An 8030-nucleotide genomic window follows, 5' to 3' on the forward strand; every position below is an offset into this window, starting at 1 on the left:
TGCAGTAACGCCGGAACGGCGTCAGTCTCGGGGGTGGCTCAACGTCTGCCGGAAGAGCATTTGGCCAAAAAACCAAATCTGCAACAGGGCCTGTGTTTGACTTGACCCCTTTGAAAGGCCTGGTGAATCGCTAAGCGATACCTGCCTGTCTGTCACTGCAGCGCAGCGGGGTGGGAGATGGTCCCTGCTTCTTGTCTCATGCACTGCGGTTCCCTGCTGTGAGCAGGGCTGGAGACCCAAAGGCCAACGTCTGCAGCACGCTTCCCGGTGCAGGGGTGAGCATGGGTCTGCCTGGACCCCTGCTTTTGGGCTCCCAGGGGCTGCGGGGTATGATGAGGCCAAGTCGGGCTTTATGGTTTCTCTAACGGCTTTGAAGTCCCCTTGTTTTGCTGCTCTGAATAGGGAAATCCTCTGCCAGGGAAAAATGTACAGGCTGCCCCTCCTCCTCTGAGACAGCGCTGCATTGCTAGCGGCATGCTGGGGAGGGGCAGGCAAGAGAGGGCTGGAGCAGAGCCTCCCCTCCAGCTCATGCTCAGATACACTCTGTGTATCTCATCTCAGATGAGAGATGCACAGAAAGGTCCAAATGTTGCACAGGAAAATTCAAAATGATTCAACATTTTCTTTCTTTCTTTCTTACAAATTAAACTAAATACAACACTATTTGAACCTTCTTTAGAAATATATGCAGGTACTTATGTGGGGGTGTGTGATTGGAGAGTGGCATGGGGTGTGCATGTGGGAGGGATTTGTGGGTGGGTGTGGGGGAGTTGTGAAAGTATGGGGGGTGTCTGTATGGGTGGGTATGGATATGGGAGAGGGTGGGGTTTGTATGTGGGGGCCCATGCACAGCTCCCCCACCATGTGCCACCCCCCAGCACAGCCCCCATAGCCACATGCCCCCCTGCGCACAGCCCTTGCCACCACACAGCAGGCCCTCTGGGCACTCCTGGCTGCAGCAGGCAGAGCCCCCCCAGCCGCGTATGGCTCCAGTGAATCCTGGGGGCTGCATGGAGCCAGTCTAGTCCAGCCCCATGTGCTGGTGCATGCCTTTGGGCCATGCCAGGCTGCCTCTGTGCCAGCAGTGGGGCTCATGGCAGTGCAGGCAGGAGCAAATGTACCCCCCCGGGGTTTCACTGGAGCTGCACACTACCAGGGGCTGTGCCTGCTGCAGCCGGGACCACTCCACCGGTGGTGGGGGCTGTGTACCATGGGGTGCAGATCATGTGGCGGGGAGGTCCACACCCACCCACAATCCCCACCCCATGCCTACCCTCCCCTCTTGCAGGAAGGACATCCTCTTCCCACTCACCAGCTACACCCCGGGGAATTACACAATAGCACGCAATGCAGTCATACATTTTACATGCAAAATTACGTGGATGCAAAATTGTGTAATTCCCTGGGGTGTACTCAGGGTGCTGCAACTCATGTTGTGTGTTACCGCTGGCATCTGGGGCTTCAGCACCCAGCTCAGTTGAGTTTTTCCCTCTTTCAGAAAATGGAGCAAAGCATCTGAGCCCTGGGCCACAGATGGGGATGGCTACCCCACTGCCTGAGGCCAGGGTGCCCAGAGCAAGGAGCACAAACTCTGCAGGGAGCTCCAGGTGCCTCTGCAGTTTCTGCATCCCATCATTGCCAAAGTAGCTGGCGTGAAGAACCAGGATGCTGCTCACTGCTGCTCTTAGCTCACCTGTTGCTTCCTGAGAGGGAGAGAGAGATGGAGGCCACGGACATGCCACGTTTGCTTTGGAGTTAATGAACTTTGCTGCATTGTAAAAGTGGAGGGGACATGGGTTGCACAGCCTTGCACCAGTATGAGCCATGCCACTCTGGGATAAAGGTGCCCTTCAGAAATTGAGGAGTAACTTTGCATTGGGGTAAGTGACACCCACATACCAGTCCTGTGCCCCACTCCCTAACTGCATCCTGAAGCTCAAGGGAAACTGGTTTCCCTGCCAGCTGGTGACCAGCAGCTGTAATAGCCTTGCCTCATGGAGCAACAGCCTGTCCTGCATGCAGTGAAACTCTGTCCATGATCTGTGCAGGGGCATGGCTCGCTGCCTCAGCCCCCTATGCTGGGTATGAGACAGGAGGGTGGCAAGGGGTGACAGCTGTGATGGGCAGGAGACCAGAGGGGACGGCCCCACCAGTCCCACCTGTTCTCGCTGCCTGAAGTGGGTGGAAGGGCTAATCCGTCCTGTAACCCTGAACTCCTCTGAGAGTCTCCTGGGACAGAAAAGGCTCTGAGACACCTGGGAGGTCAGAAACAGCTGAGCCAGCCTTGCCTTCTCCCTCAGGGAGGAGTTGCCTATATTGAGTCCCTATTGAGGTAGTGCAGATCCACTTGCCCACATCGACAATTCCCTAGCTGGCTGGTGCTGGCATGGGCCTGCTCCACCCCCAGAATTTGTCTCTCCTAGAGAGTTTCACCTCCTCAACGAGAAAACAGCAGCCGCCCAGGGAAGACTTCCCACCCTGCCCTCCTGTAGGGAGAAGGGGACTGATCGGTCCATCTTGTGATCCCTCTCCCCACACCCTCTCTTCAGCTGGGCCAGGACCATCCCAAGGGTCCCTGCCCAGGCCTGACTCTGCTGTACAGCTGCCATGTGCTTTGCTTTTCTGAAGGCAAGAAGAGATTTCCTGTAAGCAGACTGGAGATCATTGTACCAGAGCTGTGGTCTTAGAGCCAGCTCTTTGTCCACTCTCAAAGGCATCTCAGTGCAATCCTCTGACCCTGCTCAAGTCCCCCCCCAGACCATTAACACAAAGGGTGAGGAGGTTCCCCCAAAAACTGCCTACTGCTTTGGGTGACTTAATTTTTTGAGTGAGATGGTGGCAACTTACAGAAGTGGAGGAGTTAATGGTTTTTAGGGGCTGAAGGAAGGTAGAATGGGATCCTACTTAGATGCCCATATCCACTCAGGTGCTTGATATATAGGAAAGGATTTGGTGGTTCATTTGCCACCTCTCCTCAATTCTTGGACCAACAACCACAAACCAGGATGTGGCATTTCTGACTGGCTCTAGATTTCTGTAGCCTGCAATTCAACATTGTGTCCTGTTTCCAAAGAAAAGTTGCACGTATCATTGCAAAAGACAAGACAGGAATTCATATGAGGTGACGGCTGCACCAAACTACACAAATCAAGGTCTTAGGGCAGGAGCTGGGAACTGTGGCCTGTAAGCTGGATTTGGCCTGAAGAGACATTTTATTTCAACCCACAGAAGGGGAAGGGGTGTGGGGGGCACGTTAGCAGGGTTTTTGTAGCAGGGGCTTTGCCTGGGTAGCAGGGAAAATAGCATCAACACTTGTGACTCCGGCTCCAGCTCCAGTTCTGGCTGCGTGGGACCAGGGCTTAGTTCAGGGGTTTAGGCTCCTGGCCCAAGGTCAATCCTGCTGGGGATAGAAAGGTCCTGCTGAGCCTTGTATGGCAGTCCTATACTGTTCCCAGCTGGAAGTCTTCTTTACCTTGCAGCAGGGTCCATGTTTGTGGGGAGAGGGACTCATATGCACCTCCGCTTCCTCCTCGCAGAGGCCCCCAGCCTCACCCTATGCTGAGCGTGGCCTGACTTTTCCCTTTCTCCTCCAGGTTCTGAGTTGACCGGTGAGTCCTGGGCTGCCGCCTCCCCCAGCATACATTATTCAACTCTCCCCACCTCTCCTGGCCAGGCCGTGCTACCCTTTCCTAATAAAACAATTGTTTCTTGAGTCTCAGGCATTTTCTTTCAAGCCATGGGATTTAGAGGTGAAATCACATCCAGTTCAGAGCTCAAGCCTGTGCCTGAGTTCCAGCCCCTTAGGTCACATCTCAGGAGCCAGTGATTATCATGCCTTCAGGCGAGGTGTCTCTGCCACAGCCTCAGGGACTGGCTCAAGGGTTGACCAGTATGGCCTCCCCAGTCAGCAAGCTTGACCTCCAGCAAGTGGGTACCTTTGCTTTGCAACTGAATTGTGCTTGTTCCTCGTAATGGTAGGCTGCCCAGAGAAATATTAACTCAGAAAAGCCTCACTTTGGCACCTTGGCCCTCTCACCACCTTCACATTTCTCAAGGAATAAGGCAGAGCACTTCAGACTCACCCTCCCAGTAACGTGCTTTAACTTTTCATGGATTTTCCTGGGTGACTCCTCAGCACACCACCCCAAACCTGGGTCATTAGTAGGGACCTGCTTAAAGTGCGGTTTCATGTGGGGTGTGGGGTGATCAAGACAAGCTTGGTCTTGTGGTTATTGCAGCAAGGACTGAGCAGAGGCCCAAGGTTGGAGGGCCTCCAACACATGATCCTTTTGCATGGGCCTGCTGCCAACCTAGGCCCAAATGAACCAAGGCACCCGGTGGTGGGTGAAGTTTTCTTAGAGGCCTGCTTCCAAAGCTCACTCCCCACAATGACTCCATCTTCTTGGGCTTTGTTCTCAGGGAAAGTAATTCCCCTGACTTGGTGGCTTGATAAAGTGCCACATTTCCCACCTTCTTTGCTCCCAACACCCTCCTCCCACATGTTCGTGGAGTTGCACCCTCTAGAAGTTTCTGCAAGTCACAGCTTAGCAAGAGGGAGTAGTGTGGGGGGTTGCACTCTGGTTTTCCTGACAAAACATAAAGCTTTTCTGTATCTGGATCTCTACCAAGGGAAGAGGCTGCTTGGGGGAAAGAGGGGAAGGGTGTCTCTATTTCTGTCAGACAAACCTTGCTTTGGATAGCACAGATCCCTTCCCCAGGCCAGAATTTGGTGGTGGTTGAGGGGGGGAGGATGTTGATCCTTTCCCTGAAGCATTATTTTGATGTGGAAAAAGTGCTTCATAAAGCTCTGTGTAGCCATATGATTTCCCCGATACCTGGTGAAGCACCTAGGTCATGGGCCTCAATTCTTGGAGGCTGGAGGCAGCTGGAAGGAGCCTGTAGCTGGAAGTACTTTTCCTTAGAAAACTATTTTCAAGGAGCACACAACTGCATGGTGATGAGAGCCTTCCCTGTCCGCTCTTAAGATCCAGGCTGCAATCCTGATCCCGGAGGTCCTCAGATGCTTGAAAGTCTGCGGCTGCCATTAGACACCTGGTTCCATTCTTCGAAATCACAGGAAGCAAATTGAGAACAGAGGAGTTAGTAAAGCTCATTCCCCCTTACACTCAGATAGTTACTCATTCCTACTTGAACCCGCTGTGATCTCTCTGCATCTCCAGTTCAACTAATCCGCTTTCATCTTGACGCGGAGACTGCTGGATTTGGACATTCCTTGAGCTGAATTTTCTGAAACATGGAGTGAGGACGGGTTGTGTGATTTGTTTCTTTTATTGTCATGTAAAAACGTACATCGTTTTCTTTCCCTTCTCTCTTTCTCTCTCTCTCTCTGAATTAAAAATGCCTACTCTCAGCAGGGCAAAGAGGTCTTGAGGCTTGAAAAGCATTACATAGATCTAAAAATCTCAGATGACAGATGAGATCCTGGCAGCTGTCTGGGGTACTTTCCCTTAGGATGATATTTGATGCTCTCACATGGCCAAGAGACAGGAAAAAAAAGCTTGCTTTTCTTGGCTTGGTGAGAAGGAAATTGTAAATCAAATAGCCACGTGGTGGTGCCATAAGCTAAGGAATGAAGATGAAGCTTCAGCATTGTACAAAACTGAGAGCTAGTTTAACTCCCTTCCGTGTGACCGAAGAGATCCCTCTTTCTTGCACAGTCATGTTGTGAAATCACATGGAGCAAGCAGGATTCAAGCACCTTGATCATAGCATATGAATACAGTCATGGCTCCAGTAGGGCTGTTGACACTGGCTCCCGAAGCATTTACATTAGACTGGAGCCGTTGCGGCAACACTACCTGGCTGGTTCATAGAAGAAACTGGTGAACTTTATTTACCCAGAAAGAAAGAGAGAATCAGCACAGCCCTCAATGGGGCAATGGAAACACCAGAAGCAGCTCTGGCACAGTGTCAGATGGACACCCCCACGTCTCAGTGCCGCCAGTGCCTCTTGAAACACCAGGCTCTGGGCCTTTTTTCGCGAAGAGAGGATGTTCCTCATAAAGATCTTCTGTGGCTCAAAGACAGAGAATTTGTATGGGGGAAGGGGAAATACTCATACCACTTCTCTCTGGGTCATATGCGCCACTTTTCCCTGACCGTGGAATTATGACTCGGATTGAAGCTGGCAGCTGCTTCTGGGCAGGAGCTCAGAAGAGGAGCATCGTTATTTGTTCCCACGTGTGCCCCTCAGAAAAGCAACTTGTTCCAAGTGGATTGGTGGAGTAGCAGAGCTGGAGTCATGGTGCTCTGGGGCAGTTGATTGCTTGTCAATACAGCAGGGTGGATGAACAAAGTTTATTTTGTTTTGTCTCAAACGGGAATAAGGGCAGTAGCAGTAGGAAGAGGAAAGAATCAATCGACTGAAGTCAAGCAGGTTGTGACAAGAGCCGGGTGTCTTAAGAGGCAAACGTCTTGAGAAAGACAGCAAACCTCTGGCATGTGTCAGACCCAGACACACGCATGGGTGAACCAGGTGGCCACTCAGGGCCGGACAGAAGGGGGGCCTGAAAATAGAAAAAAAAAATGACAATGGCAAAAACCAGTTGTAATATTGCTCATATACAGGACTGGCAATGTTATCAATTGAGAGTGAACTATTTAAAGACATCGATACCACAGCTGCGATAACGAATTTTGCAACAAAATTATCTCTGGCAAAGGGGGGCCGATATTAAAAGTTTGCCCCGGGGCTGCGAGGAGTGTAGGTGCAGCACTGGCATATGTTTCAGCTGTATTGTCCTCAACATCCTGCCCTCTGCTCCACGAGATGTTTGACCTGTCCTCTCCTGTCATGGGGAGAATGCAGAGAACTCACAAGTAGAGCTGGTTCTTGGTGCTTCTTACTCCTTTTATATTACAACAGAAATGAAATTAGGACAAAGGGCAATGAAGCAAAGGAAATGACAAAAAAAGGTACAGAGCAAATCGTATTTCATACAAAGGAGAAAGCAATGATCGCGGTGGAAGCAAAAAACTCTCTGCCTCACCGCCAACAGGGGCACACTGTGTGCATTCACAATACGCCCCAGGCTGTGCCTTGAGCAAGAGTAGCTGATGTGGCACATGGAGCATATTGCATTCACCTTATATATGGATTTGTGAGGCAAGGTTATAATTTTTTTATTGGAACAAGAGCAATAGCTGGGACAGGTATCTGACCAGACATCCAGCACCCTTCATCGGGTCTGCTGCTCTTCTGTGGGTGGATCTTTCCAGCTACGCCCCGAGCCCTGCTGCCTGACACCATTCAGCTCAGTGCTAGTTGTAAAGTTTCAGTAACTCCCAGGGGTGGAATTAGGAAGGAAGCACAGCAGGAGGTTTGTAGCAGAGGATTTTAGGATTTTATTTTTGTATTTGACAAAGAGGCCGGGGTTCCTCTGATATTTAGTTGCTGGGTTCAAAGGCCATCACACTGTTCAACCTGACCCACGGCACTTGGTTTTGACAGGACACTAGGAAGTAACACAGAAGAAGCAAGTTTGGAAGAAATTATCCTGGGAGTTGTAGGAGCAGGACTCAGGCAAAGATATGAAGAGGAAACTGTCTGGACTCTCCTGAACTTGCATCAACAGATACTGGGACTTGGAGACCGGAGGTATGCAAGGAATCCTTTCTGTCGTGGTGCCTCTGTCAGGTCAGAGGCCCTGCAGTAACTAAAGTAGCCAAGAGGATTTCAGGCTATTTCTTTGATCACCATCTCCTCACCCTTGGGGGAAATAAAACAGCAGGAGGAGGAGGAGGGGGAGGTAAGAGAATAGCTCCAGTGTCAACTCCACTGGTACAGTCCTATCCAGCAGCTCCAGGCTTTACCTTGCACCCTGCCTGGGAACTGGGGTCTCAGGTTTGCGCAGAGCCTGAAACAGCCGCAGCATCCAAGTATCCATTCACCTCCCTGCCTCTTTGGAGGAAATCCCCTGATCTCCCAGTCCAGGGAGAGGAAGCAACTTTGCATTCAACCCCTGGGGCAGGGGGGAAGTTCTCGTTCTGTGGGGCTGTTCTGAGTTTGG

General features: G+C 51.3%; 1 long non-coding RNA gene across 1 annotated transcript; it reads left to right on the top strand.

Annotated features, from left to right (window-relative positions):
• Positions 1-41: 41 nt before the first annotated feature.
• LOC149852521 (uncharacterized) lies at positions 42-3713 on the top strand. Its single transcript, XR_016439470.1, has 3 exons — positions 42-275; positions 1499-1880; positions 3594-3713. It is a non-coding gene; the product is annotated as an uncharacterized LOC149852521 (long non-coding RNA).
• The last annotated feature ends 4317 nt before the right edge of the window (positions 3714-8030 follow it).

The sequence above is a fragment of the Crocodylus siamensis genome, chromosome 15 (assembly GCF_052110815.1).
Source record: "Crocodylus siamensis isolate JL-2025a chromosome 15, ASM5211081v1, whole genome shotgun sequence".
Taxonomy (NCBI): Eukaryota; Metazoa; Chordata; order Crocodylia; family Crocodylidae; genus Crocodylus; species Crocodylus siamensis.